The sequence below is a fragment of the Apodemus sylvaticus genome, chromosome 16, assembly GCF_947179515.1.
Source record: "Apodemus sylvaticus chromosome 16, mApoSyl1.1, whole genome shotgun sequence".
Classification (NCBI taxonomy): domain Eukaryota; kingdom Metazoa; phylum Chordata; class Mammalia; order Rodentia; family Muridae; genus Apodemus; species Apodemus sylvaticus.
The window spans coordinates 66903071-66915555 of NC_067487.1; the positions used below are offsets into that span (position 1 = coordinate 66903071).

Consider the following 12485-nt stretch of genomic DNA (forward strand, 5'->3'; position numbering starts at 1 on the left):
TTTGGAAATGAGAGCTGTGTGTCTTTACCAACAGCTCCTTAAGTTATTGAACCCTGTGCTGTATATCATCCTTCCAACAGAAATGGGGCGGGGGGGGGGAGATATGCTTATGTTGGAATTATTTTGTATTTTCATGATCACACTTTCCTGATGAGAATCTAAACCTATCCGTCTATGAATTAATTCTCATGTTCATTCATCTGGATGTCCACTGTTGTATTCTGTAGCTGCCTGCAGCTACTACGAACTGGGTTGCTGGAACAGGAGCTGAGGGACAGATGGGGAAGGGGCGAAAAGAACGAGACCAGGACGATAGTTTACCGATCGATCGAGGCCCCAACTTTAATGGGGTCAGACCTTTTAATAGTTTGGGCAATCCCCCCACCCCCAGACGCGGGGCTGAGTTCCGGGAACATTGTCTGGTGGTCCTTGGCTCTACTGCTTCTCCACCCTAGGTGGAGCAAGATCCTGACTAGCACAGGAATCTGTGCTCAATGTAGGCAGAGAGAAGTTCACCTTGACCAATGTCAAGTACACTCTTAGCCCTCCACCCTAGGATAAAAATTCCTGCTGTAACCTACTTCCCTATTATGCCCTAATGTCAGATTCCTGCCCGAAGCCCTAGTTCTTGGCTAATGTCAAGTTCCTACCATGTGGCATGACACCCCAATATGGCTCTGTACAGTCCACCATTCTTAGGCAAAACTGACCTGGGGCCGGGCCTGTAAAGCAAATAGGACAGGATCTCCGTCTTTAAGTAGATTACATTCTGGTGGGGAAAGTGCCATGAATTGTTAGAGGTATCGAGGCAGGACAGCAGGGCATCGAGTAAGGACCAGGAGAGTCACAAAGAGCTTGGCAGAGAGGATGACTGGACCACCATGCTCCCTCCTGACCACCCGCTCCCTCCTGACCATCCTCAGATCTACTGAGTGCAGCCACTGGCACCGGCACAGAAGTACTCCAGAGAGTCCTGTAATAAATAGTATATTACACTGACATTGTAACAGTGAAAAACATACAGGACTGATCTAAGAGAGCTGGCATGCAGGACAGAGTGCTTACTTAGCTGGGGGGTTGAGTGCAGCTCAGTGACAGAGTGCTTACTTAGCTGGGGGTTGAGTGCAGCTCAGTGACAGAGTGCTTACTTAGCTGGGGGTTGAGTGCAGCTCAGTTACAGAGTGCTTACTTAGCTGGGGGTTGAGTGCAGCTCAGTGACAGAGTGCTTACTTAGCTGGGGGGTTGAGTGCAGCTCAGTGACAGAGTGCTTACTTAGCTGGGGGTTGAGTGCAGCTCAGTGACAGAGTGCTTACTTAGCTGGGGGTTGAGTGCAGCTCAGTGACAGAGTGCTTACTTAGCTGGGGGGTTGAGTGCAGCTCAGTGACAGAGTGCTTACTTAGCTGGGGGTTGAGTGCAGCTCAGTGACAGAGTGCTTACTTAGCTGGGGGTTGAGTGCAGCTCAGTGACAGAGTGCTTACTTAGCTGGGGGTTGAGTGCAGCTCAGTGACAGAGTGCTTACTTAGCTGGGGGTTGAGTGCAGCTCAGTGACAGGGTGCTTACCATGAAAGTCGACCCTTGTATTGATATCAAGAATGTAGGGGAAAAAAGGAAAATTGAGGGTATTTATCTATTTTTGTTTAATTTTACACACATCAACATTACTTTCTGGAAATAATATGTTGAATACATAGAGTGATAATGGATAGAACAAGAGGCTCTGCCACATGTGTGATAATCTCAAAGTGACAGTTACTAATTATACCCTGTTTCTTACATAATTACACCCTGCTCTTGAGAACCTGAATTTTGCGGTGCAGTATCTTTTAACCTTCTGATGTGATTTAATCCAGAACGAAATAGCTGCTCCTCTCCTATAGAACAGAGATCTAAAGTGAAAGAAAGGTCCTTTGTGTGTGTATCCAGATAATAGCTCATTTGTTAGTTATTTCTCCTTGTTAATTACTAGGATAATTTTCACAGAAGTCATAAGATTCCCTAGTGCTCCATTTCTCTTTTCCCTGGACTATTGGTCTTCCTTCCTCTAGTTTGTTTTTCTTTAGACATAATGATTATTACTGCAATTTCTATAAAGCTATCTACACTGCATTTTCAACAAAAGGTCCATTGTCTTGTTTTTTGTGGCATGTATGTAAGAAGCATCTTCCGTTGATGGGCTGTTCATTTTTTTTAAGATTTATTTATTTATTATATGTCAGTACACTGTAGCTGTCTTCAGACACACGAGAAGAGGGTGTCGGATCCCATTACAGATGGTTGTGAGCCACCATGTGGTTGCTGGGATTTGAACTCAGGAACTTCGGAAGAGCAGTCCGTGCTCTTAACCGCTGAGCCATCTCACCAGGCTCCTGAGCTGTTCATTTTAATGTTTTTCTGTTACGGTTGTCATAAAGCCACCATAGAACAAAGACAGGGTACATATCAGTGGTGATTTGGTATTTCTAGCAATGTGGGGTCCTCCCCGCTGGTTTAAAATGGTACCTTTTGTTTTATCTCCCTAATTCATATGTTTAGATTTACTGGAATTAGACATAAAAAGGTGAATTGCAAAAGAACACAAGAAGCTGTTGAACTTCAAGAAAAGTTTTCTACCACATTATATATTTGTTTTATAAAAGGTTTTAATATGCTAAAATGAGTCTGGATTCCCTGTGACGGGTGCCTGTGGTGGAGGGGGTGGCATGTTTTCCTGTGTGCATCTAGGTCCAAAGGATAATGTTTGTAATCTTCCACATTTGTGCTCCGCCTTCTTTTTGGAGAGTCTCTCACTGAACCTAGAACCCACTGTGGGTGCTGGAGATCTGAACTCAGCCTCCCGTGCATGATAGGAGGCTTAGCCACCGTGGCCCCTCGTTGCCTTTGTTAAAAGCACCCCACATTCTGACCATATTTAACATAAGCATCTGGCTGCTTTGAAAGAGAGAACAGTAGCATCTCCCACCCGCTACTCATCTCGGCTTCCTCCCCCCTCCCCGCTGGTTTAAAATGGTACCTTTTGTTTTATCTCCCTAATTCATATAATTTTCATCGGGCACAGCTGATATATTAAACAATCCTCTATCTATACCGCTGCCATCCTCGGTAATTTCTTTTATGGAAAGAAAACGACTTCCAAAATGTCCCTCTGTTCACTATCAACTCCTATCCCCAAATTACTACCACAGTGTTAACAGCAGCTGATTTACAGCCCGTCCTCCATCTCCCTCATAAGCCCTCTGAAAAAGCTAAGTAGTAAAGTACCTAAAGAGTGACAACTCTCCTTCGCTGCCGTGGTCATCAGGACAGGGACGGAAAGCTATATCCACTCATGCTAATATTGATTCTCTGATTTTTCTAAGTCTAGAATATTCTAGGATGATAGATATGGACTCTCTGGCTTTTGAGCGACTGACTGGCTTTTGGGAACTCACCAAGCGAGCGGGAGGTCCAGGGAAAGCAGCAAAGAATGATGGGCAAGCGCTCCGCCTCCAGCAGCGCCGCACACCCCAGAAGGGCCCGCCCACCTCAGGACCCGCCCACCTCGGGGCCCCGCAGCCAGGCTATGCATCTCCCTGCTTTCTGCACAAGCAAACAGAAAGCTTAATATTCCGAGCTAAACATCTGGCTTGACAGCAGGGAGCGTTCAGTTAATGGTGGTTCAGAGGGAATGCTGTGCTTGCAGCTGTTACTTCTTGATCAAATAATTGCTGTTTCAAATGGTAAATTATCATGTAGGTTTGGAAGCGAATGAAATCGTGGTGTCGTATCTCAGCTTGATTTAGTGGAATATAAATAGGTTCTGGGAAAGAAAGGTATAAAGCTTTTTTTTTTTAATGTAGTAATTTTAAATGGTGGATAATCACTCTTTCCAAAGAGCCAAAGGGACAATGCCAGGGAGCTGTCACATAGAACTGAAGGACACGGGTCACGTGGCAGATTGGTGACCGTTCATATTTTCTAATTTTTCGTGGAAAGAAAACACACTCATAAGACGTGGTATTTGCAAAATTGCTTTGCTCACACAAGAAGCTCAGTTGCTACTGACAGGACCAGGATGAGTGACAGGAACGTTTATCTCTTCATGGGATAATTCCAAAGCCCTGATAGACAGACGGCTGGCTGTAGCTTGTCTGAGAGCCTGGTAAAGAAAAGAAGGAAGGAAGAAAGGAAGTCCATCTGTCCGTTTCTCCCGCCTGTGGCTGCAGAGGACAGTGCAGGCCACCAGGTCCCAAGCAGTCGAGAGAGCCTTTGGAGCCTGCAAGGCTCAGCAGCTGAGCAGAACAGTTCCTGAGGAAGAGATTGCCGTGCATGCGGCAGGCCCCGAGGTCCTCTTTCTGTGGTCCATTGATATGGTCCACACCGGAAGTCCATAGTCTCTGTTCCACGAGGCACCAAAACCGAAGGGAGTAAGAACTTCAGAGGCGAGAGGGCCCAGTCGCAGGGCCCTGCCTAAGCTTGTTGAGCTGGGTGCCACGGGCTAAGAGGCTCGCGGGCTCTGACAAGGCTCCAGCGTGAGACTACATGAGGTTCCTTTGTACGGGCCTCATGAATCTAGAGAGTTTCACCCTGCTGGTGTCTCCTCCTCGGTACCTCCCAAAGAAGATCAGAAGGCAATCACAGGACTGTGTCACTTACGCTGCTTGTCTTCCATTTTCTTTTTCTTTCTTTCTCTCTTTCTTTCTTTCTTTCTTTCTTTCTTTCTTTCTTTCTTTCTTTCTTTCTTTCTTTCTTTCTTTCTTTCTTTCTTTCTTCCTTCCTTCCTTCCTTCCTTCCTTCCTTCCTTCCTTTCTTTCTTTCTTCTTTCTTTCTTTTTCTTCCTTCTTTCCTTCTTCCCTCCCTCCCTTTCTTTCTTTCCTTTTTTTTTTTTTAAGGTTTTTCGAGACAGGGTTTCTCTGTGCCCTGGAACTCACTCTGTAGACCAGGCTGGCCTTGAACTCAGAAATACGCCTTTCTCTGCCTTCCAAGTGCTGGGATTAAAGGCGAGGGACACCACTGCTTGACTTCCATTTTCATTTACTACAAACTGTTATGATAGAATCAGTCACCGTGTACACATTCCATTATTCTATCTACAACCTCAACTTTCCTAAACCCTAGACCTAAACCACTGCCTTCACTTTTAGTCTGTGACTATATGGATTCAAACACTCTGCCTCTTACTCCGTTTCTTTCTTTTTTAAAGATTTATTGAATTTATGGATGTATCACATTATAGACGAGAATGGGCCACCATGTGGTTGCTGGGGATTAAACTCAGGACCTCTGGAAGAGCAGACAGTGCTCTCAACCACTGAGCCATCTCCCCAGCCCCAGCCTACCCTGGACTCCGTTTCTTAACAATCTTGCTTTTCCTTTTCTGCTCCTTTTAGTTTTGGTTTTGTCTTTTTTTTTTTCCTCCTCAGAGCCAATGAAAGGAGCCCTAGGCCTTGGCTTTTGAAAACCAAAGGCAAATGTAATAGTTCCCCTCCCTACAGTTTTCTAGAAAACCAGAATAGTACTCTGCACCCTTAAACTCTTCTCAGAGGAGTGTGGAAAGAATATTTATGTTTGCAGGCTGTGTGGTTTCTGTTGTAACAGCTCAGCTCTGCTTTGGTGAGGTGGAAGTCAGTTAGACAACAGGTAAACAATCCAGTGTAACCAGGTTCTGGTAAATTGTTACTTAGAAATAAATAAAGCTGACACGGCTGAGGTATGAGGTTGCCTTTCTCTCTGCTGGCTTTAACTCTTGACAGACGGAAGATGGCACAGAGATCATGGCTGTGACCTGGAAAGCAAGCAGTCATCCATGACATGGTGTAAACTGGTTGTCATCTTTAATAAAAATGTGTTGTCCTGGAAGTGAATATGTAAAATGACATTCTTGTTTTTCCAGAAAGCGTAAGTCTTTGTGAATTTCCTCTGTAGAACAGAAAAACTTGATGTCTGGAACTAGGTAAACAGTCAAAGGTCTGGCCTCAGTCTGAACCCTCATGTTTGAGGGGAAAAGAAAATGTCTCTATGACAGATGGAGTCCTCTAGAAGTTGAGAGAGAGGCAGAGGTTGGGATGAGATGGTTTATTTGCTAGGAGTGAATGCTTGTAGAAGGTAAGAGAAGGGAGCTGCCGGGGTAGAGGAAAGTCCAAAAGGCTTTGTCGGACAAAGCACAGAATTCTGGGATAATAATATCCCAAATGGATCAAACTTAGACCTCCACTAAACACTGTCACCAAATGTCCAGAACCCTGGGGGGAGAGAGCCTTTGGGCAAAACCACTTCAGGAAATAAACAAGCAAATCAAACAAAACAGCAAAACAAGACACTGACTGTTTATCCAAAGCCAAATGTCAAGTCTTTCCTTGGTGGAGATCTGGGCAGTTGATCTTCACAACTTCTTAAGAAAACAAACGTCTGAAAGTGCATTCTCCTGTAAGTTATATCATTGATTGAGCCACCTGATAAGGAGCATTTACTGATTAATGCTTGCTTTTTTTGTTTTTATTCTTGCTGTGTATATATATATATATATACATATATGTATACATATATGTATATATACATATATGTATACATATGTATATACATATTCCTGCAGGCGCTGGAGCTGAAGCTGAGAGCTCACATCTTGATCTATAAGCATGAAGCAGAAAGATCACCAGAACATAACTGGGAATGGTCTGGGCTTTGGAAACCTCAATGCCTACTCCAGAGACACATCTCCTGCAACAAGGTCACTCTTGTAAGAGCCCCATCAGCTGCAGACCAAGCATTAAAATATACGAACCTATGGTGCTCATTCACATACAAACCACCACAGGGGGATGGTGGCTACGAAACCCCCAGCTGAGGATCTGTTGCATTTGGTAGCTGATGGGAGAAGGCAGGTTCGTATTCTTTAATGGTGAGGCCCTGGTAGGTTTGACCACACACCAGAGTAGACATGATTCCTAAGACTGGTCGGACTCGATGGCAGGAGAAGAAGAAAACTCAACGTTGGTTGGGAAGGTGAGGGAAGACGGAGTGGTGGGGCTTGGAGAAGGGAGGTGAGTATGTTCAAAATACACAAATTCTCAAAGAATGTATAAAAATATTATTAAAGCTGGGCAGTGGTGGTGCACGCCTGTAATCCCAGCACTCTGGGAGGCAGAGGCAGTTGAATTTCTGAGTTCAAGGCCAGCCTGGTCTATAGAGTGAGTTCCAGGACAGCCAGGGCTACACAGAGAAACCCTGTCTCAAAAAAATCAAATCAAAAAAAAAAAAAAACCTCAAAGAATTTATAAAAATATTATTAAAAGAGAACCCCTGAGAATAATTGTAAAATAATCTTAGGATTAGGAAAAGCTACAGACACTAATGCATTAGAAATGAGATAATTTATAAACCCCAAAATACGTTTAAATTTTTTTAAAAATTATTTTGGTCTTCGTCCTGATTTTCTATAAAGATTAATTAAAGATTAAGTACATATATTGTGGTTAAACTAACTCTTTCATAGATAAAATAGACGCATATCTCAGGCCTCACGTAGTCTGCCCACAGCAGTTGCTCTCCTAAGAGAGCAACTCTCCTGAGCTCAGGGCTCAGGAGCCTCTGCTTTATGACCTCTCGCTCCTCTCATCTGCTTTGTTTATTATTTGAATAACTCATGCAATACTGATGTACTTGTACTTTCAAAAACTTGAGGGTGGAAATGTGTTTCTATTGCAGAATAAGTAAAAATAAAATGTTGCCCAGGAGAGGGTCGGAGAGGTATGTGGCATTTGAATATAGACAGTCAGAAACTGGTTTTGGCAATGATGGGTTTCTGGATTCTGGACCCTGAGGAACTGACTTTCTGGACAGCTAACCCAGCAGAGAATCCACTCAGCCAAGACTTGAGAGCTGAGCTGGTGTTGGTGGAGCATGCTTCTAATCCCAGTGGCCAGGTGGATCTCTGTGAGTTTGAAGTCAGCCTGGTGTACACTGTGAGTTCTGGGATAGCCACGGCTACACAGAGGAATCTTATCTCAAAAAACCAAAAAACCCCAACCAACCAGACAAGTACAACAAACAAACAACAACAAAACACTCATCAGCTGTACCACGCACTGTGGTGTAACTTGTGCCTCAGGGAACCTGTTGAAGTCTGAAAACCACCACGAGAGACTGTGGCGAGCAGTGTGTGCGTTTGTGGGAACTGAAATTTGTCCTTCAGCTTTGAGTCAGGGATGTGGTTATTTTTGACAACTTTTACTTTTGTAAAGATTAGTTTTACCATGTAGTTGCTTTAGTGCCCACAGAGACCATACTCCCTAAATTTGGAATTATGGATAGTTGTGTGGGAACCGAACCCAGGGCTCCTCTAAGCGGAGCGTTTGCTCTTAACTGCTGAGCCATCTCTCCTGCCCTTTGTGAACTTTTAAAGCCAGGTTATTAACAATACATGGCCACTGCTTGAACACTGTGTGTCTGGCTGAGTTATCAGACCTTGTTTAGCAGTCTGAATTGCATTATTCTTCCTGGAATGAGGCTGCCACAGAGCAGAGCAGGGAATCTTTCACTGAGTCAAAAAGAATTGTTTCTGAGAGATGCCCTTTATTCAGCTATTGCCCCACAGGAAATCATGAGACTGCACCATGCCAGAGGAAATGTGTAGATCTAATTTCCTCCCAATACACACTGAGAGATAGGCTGCGGTGAAACTCCCCTGGATCCCCGTAACCCACTGTGAGCTGGATGTTTGAAGTCCCGCAGTGGGATTCCTGGTGATAAAGATGGAGAAATCTTTTCTGAAAAGAATGGTAGAACCATCGTCAATTCCTGGAGAAAGAAACAAAGAAGGCTTGGGCTGGGAGACAGAGGACTCTGTTCTCTGGTTTCTCTTCTGCTTTGCACAGGGTTCTAGAAGACAAAATGGCCTTGCTCACCTGTGTCATACTAAGGGTTAGAAAGTGAAATGGGTGTTAGGAAATTCCCAGTGCACAGCAGGAGCTGATCGGCTCTAGACCAAATCTGTAAATTTCTACTTTGTAGTTTTTATTTTTAATGGGCTGTAATACTCCTTTAATATTTTCCATGCAGGAAACTGAGAAGATGACTTTATGGCTCAAACAATTGTTTCAGAAGCATGAAGACTGACTTGGATGTCAGGACAGGGGACCTGTAGAACAGAGGACGACCCCTGGCACAAACCACGAAGCTCCACATGTGCCCCTGTGCATGAAAACATGCCCTGACATGCATACCACATGCCCTCACATGCACGCCACATGCACTCACATGCACACCACATGCACTCACATGTATACCACATGCCCTGACATGCATACCACATGCCCTCACATGCATACCACATGCACTCACATGCACACCACATGCACTCACATGAACTCACACCACATGAACTCACAAGCATATATGAAAATGGAAGAAGAGGGCTGGAGAGATGGCTCAGCCTGTAAGAGCACGGACTGCTCTTCTGAAGGTTCAAATCCCAGCAACCACACGGTGGCTCACAACCATCGTAATGAGATCTGATGCCCTCCTCTGGGGTAACTCAGGACAACTACAGTGTACTTACATATAATAAATCAATAAATCTTTAAAAGAAAGAAAATGGAAGAAGAAAAATATTTTTCAAGTAATAAAGCAAATGATATCTGTGTTGTGGGGAAGGAAGGAATGGGCCTCTGCTCACTGCTGAAACAGAGCAGGTGCGGGTCCCTATTCCACCTCTTCTTCCCCTGGGGTCAAATTAGTAAGAGTCGTCAAAGTTGAGTGGACACCTTATGAATGGAGAGCATCTATCCGTATCCAGGAGCTGAAATATGAGTGGGCACAATTACTTCGTAATAGTCCAGGAGCTGAAGCTGGAGAAGGGGCGTGGCTTAGTTAGGGTTTTATTGCTGGGAAGAGACACCATGACCAAGGCAACTTGTATAAAAGTAAGCATTTAATTGGAACTGGCTTACAGTTGCAAAGATACACATTCCTTCTGTTTCCTAGGAAAACTCCGCAGCAATTTCTGAAATCTTTTAAAAATATTTTAGTATGCTGGGAATCTTATTATATGATTTAACAGTCCCAATCACACACTGAGGGGCTATTTGCTTTCTACAGTAGCACCGTAGGAAACTTGAACTGATTGGCAGAGGGTCAGACCTCTTCAAAGGCATTAAAAATAGAAATGGTGGTGGCGCAAGCCTGTAATCCCAGCACTCTGGGAGGCAGAGGCAGGCGGATTTCTGAGTTCAAGGCCAGCCTGGTCTACAGAGTGTGTTCCAGGACAGCCAGGGCTATACAGAGAAACCCTGTCTCAAAAAAACCAACCCCCACCCCACCCTAAATAATATATATATACATGTGTATATATATGTGTATATATATAAATGGAGCTGGTCTCTTTCTTCCATTGCTCATCGCAGGCATCACTAGCTTTCGGACGATGGCCAGCCTCAAGCCAGCATACCTTCATGCCATCAAGCCAGATGGCACGCAGCAGGGCCTGGTGGGCGAGATCATCTAGCAGGGGTTCTGCCTGGTGGCCCTTAAGTTGCTTCAGGCTTCTGAAGAACACCGGTTCTGAAGAATACCGGAAGCAGCATTGCATTGACCTGAAAGACTGTCCCTTCTACCCAGGCCTGGTGAAGCACATGAACTCAGAGCCAGTAGTGGCCATGGTTTGGGAGGGGCTCAATGTGGTGAAAACAGGCCAAGGCATGCTGGGGGAGACCAAGCCAGCAGATTCTAAATGAGGCACCATTTGTGAGGATGTCTGCATTCAAATTGACAGCGATTCAGTGGAGAGTGCTGAGAAAGAGATCGGTCTATGGTTTAAGCCCAAAGAACTGATTGACTACAAGTCTTGTGCCTATGACTGGGTGTTAGGAGTAGATGTGGAGAAACCAGAGTCCTTTTCACACTGCTGATGGGTTCCCCTTCATCACTTGTGCCTTCTCCCCAGCCTCTGAGGGGGAATTCCAGACCTCCGTGCTAGCCACTACTTCCCAAGTAGGGTGGAGTTCTGGGACCACGGTGAAGTCCATTGTTCTTTAAGGACTTGCAGTTTCCTGAGAGGAGCCAACCACCTGCTGAGCAACCAAACCGGTTGCTTTTGCAGCCCAGTTCCCAGCCTTTGGGGGAAGGGTTTTCCACCACCTTTAAATTTGGAGCTCCCCATTAAACATTTGAGCCTTGATCAGAAATACGTCGTCTTGGCTTGTTATTTCTCTCAGCCGACCGACCGTTCTATTTCAGCCCCAGTTTTCCTTCCAGGAAACTTCTCTTCCCCATAGCCGTAGGTGGTTACTCGCACTGACTGGATCGGATCATCTTTTCTAAAACAAGAAAACCCTTGGAACTTGGAGAAAAGATATAAATGGAAATGGGATGTCTAGGATGAAGGGGGCTTAAAAAGAGAGAATTGGGGGTTAAGGGAATGTGGCATGGCGGTGTGGGGGAAGGGGGTGCCCAGGTGGGCCCATGCCCAAGCACCTCTTCCCTCTGAGGGACCACGTGCACACAGGTATGGTATAGAATAGAGTTTATTTAGGGTGGAGGATGAGAGAGAGAGAGAGAGAGAGAGAGAGAGAGAGAGAGAGATTGAGAAGAGAGAAGAGAGTAGAGAAGTGGAGGCTGGCCATGACCACATGGAGAGAGGGAGGAGGGGAGGAGAGCCCAGGGGGCAGAGAGGTGGGAGAGCAAAGAGCAAAGAGGGAGAGGAGGGGCAAGTAGCCCCTTTTATAGTGGGCCAGGTCTATGGGATGAGGCATACCTGGCTATTGCCAGGTAAGTCTGGGGTGGAGCTTAGACAGAATACCAACATAGGAGAGTGCACATACTAATTTCATATGTGTATGCATCTACATGCACATATATGCATATACACATATATGTGTCTAGCATCAGCATTGTCACAAAATAGTTTCCCTGTTACACACACACACACACACACACACACACACACACACAACATATATGTATATAGGTCCCTTTTGATTAGAAGAATATGGTGCCTATGGCCTATGAACACAGGTATGATTGTTGTTTGCATAGATACCTTAATGAGCTAGAACAGAGGTTGGCAAACTTTGAGGGCCAGATTTAGTTACATTGTTTGCTCATAGACTATATGCTTGAAGTTAGCTCCATGACTGGTCTCATTCTGACATTACCTGCAAGTCGGAGTGATTCCCAAGGAAAGAGGTTTGATAATTTGCTACATTTTATTGAATATCCTGACAGCGATTATGTCCTGATTACCATTAAATCAGGGCCACGACCTAAGGTCTAAAGGAAGAGACAAATAGGAGAGTCTGAAAGGGTTCCAAGGTTGAAGTCTTCAAGGTCTTCTCCCATGGATAATGAACCCACTGACCTGCTGCACTGGTGTGTGACAAAAATGGAGCATCACTACCAAGGGATGTCACGTGAGTGTTGATGTCCACAGCTTTATACTGGAGATTCATTCTGCAGGCCTGATTTAGTAGCTGATTGATTGCCCAACAGTGTCTGAGTCAATGGATACCACATGA

The 12485-nt window shown here is 44.9% G+C and overlaps 1 pseudogene; it reads left to right on the forward strand.

Annotated features, from left to right (window-relative positions):
- Positions 1 to 10396: 10396 nt before the first annotated feature.
- Positions 10397 to 10880, forward strand: LOC127666687 (nucleoside diphosphate kinase B-like; annotated as a pseudogene).
- The last annotated feature ends 1605 nt before the right edge of the window (positions 10881 to 12485 follow it).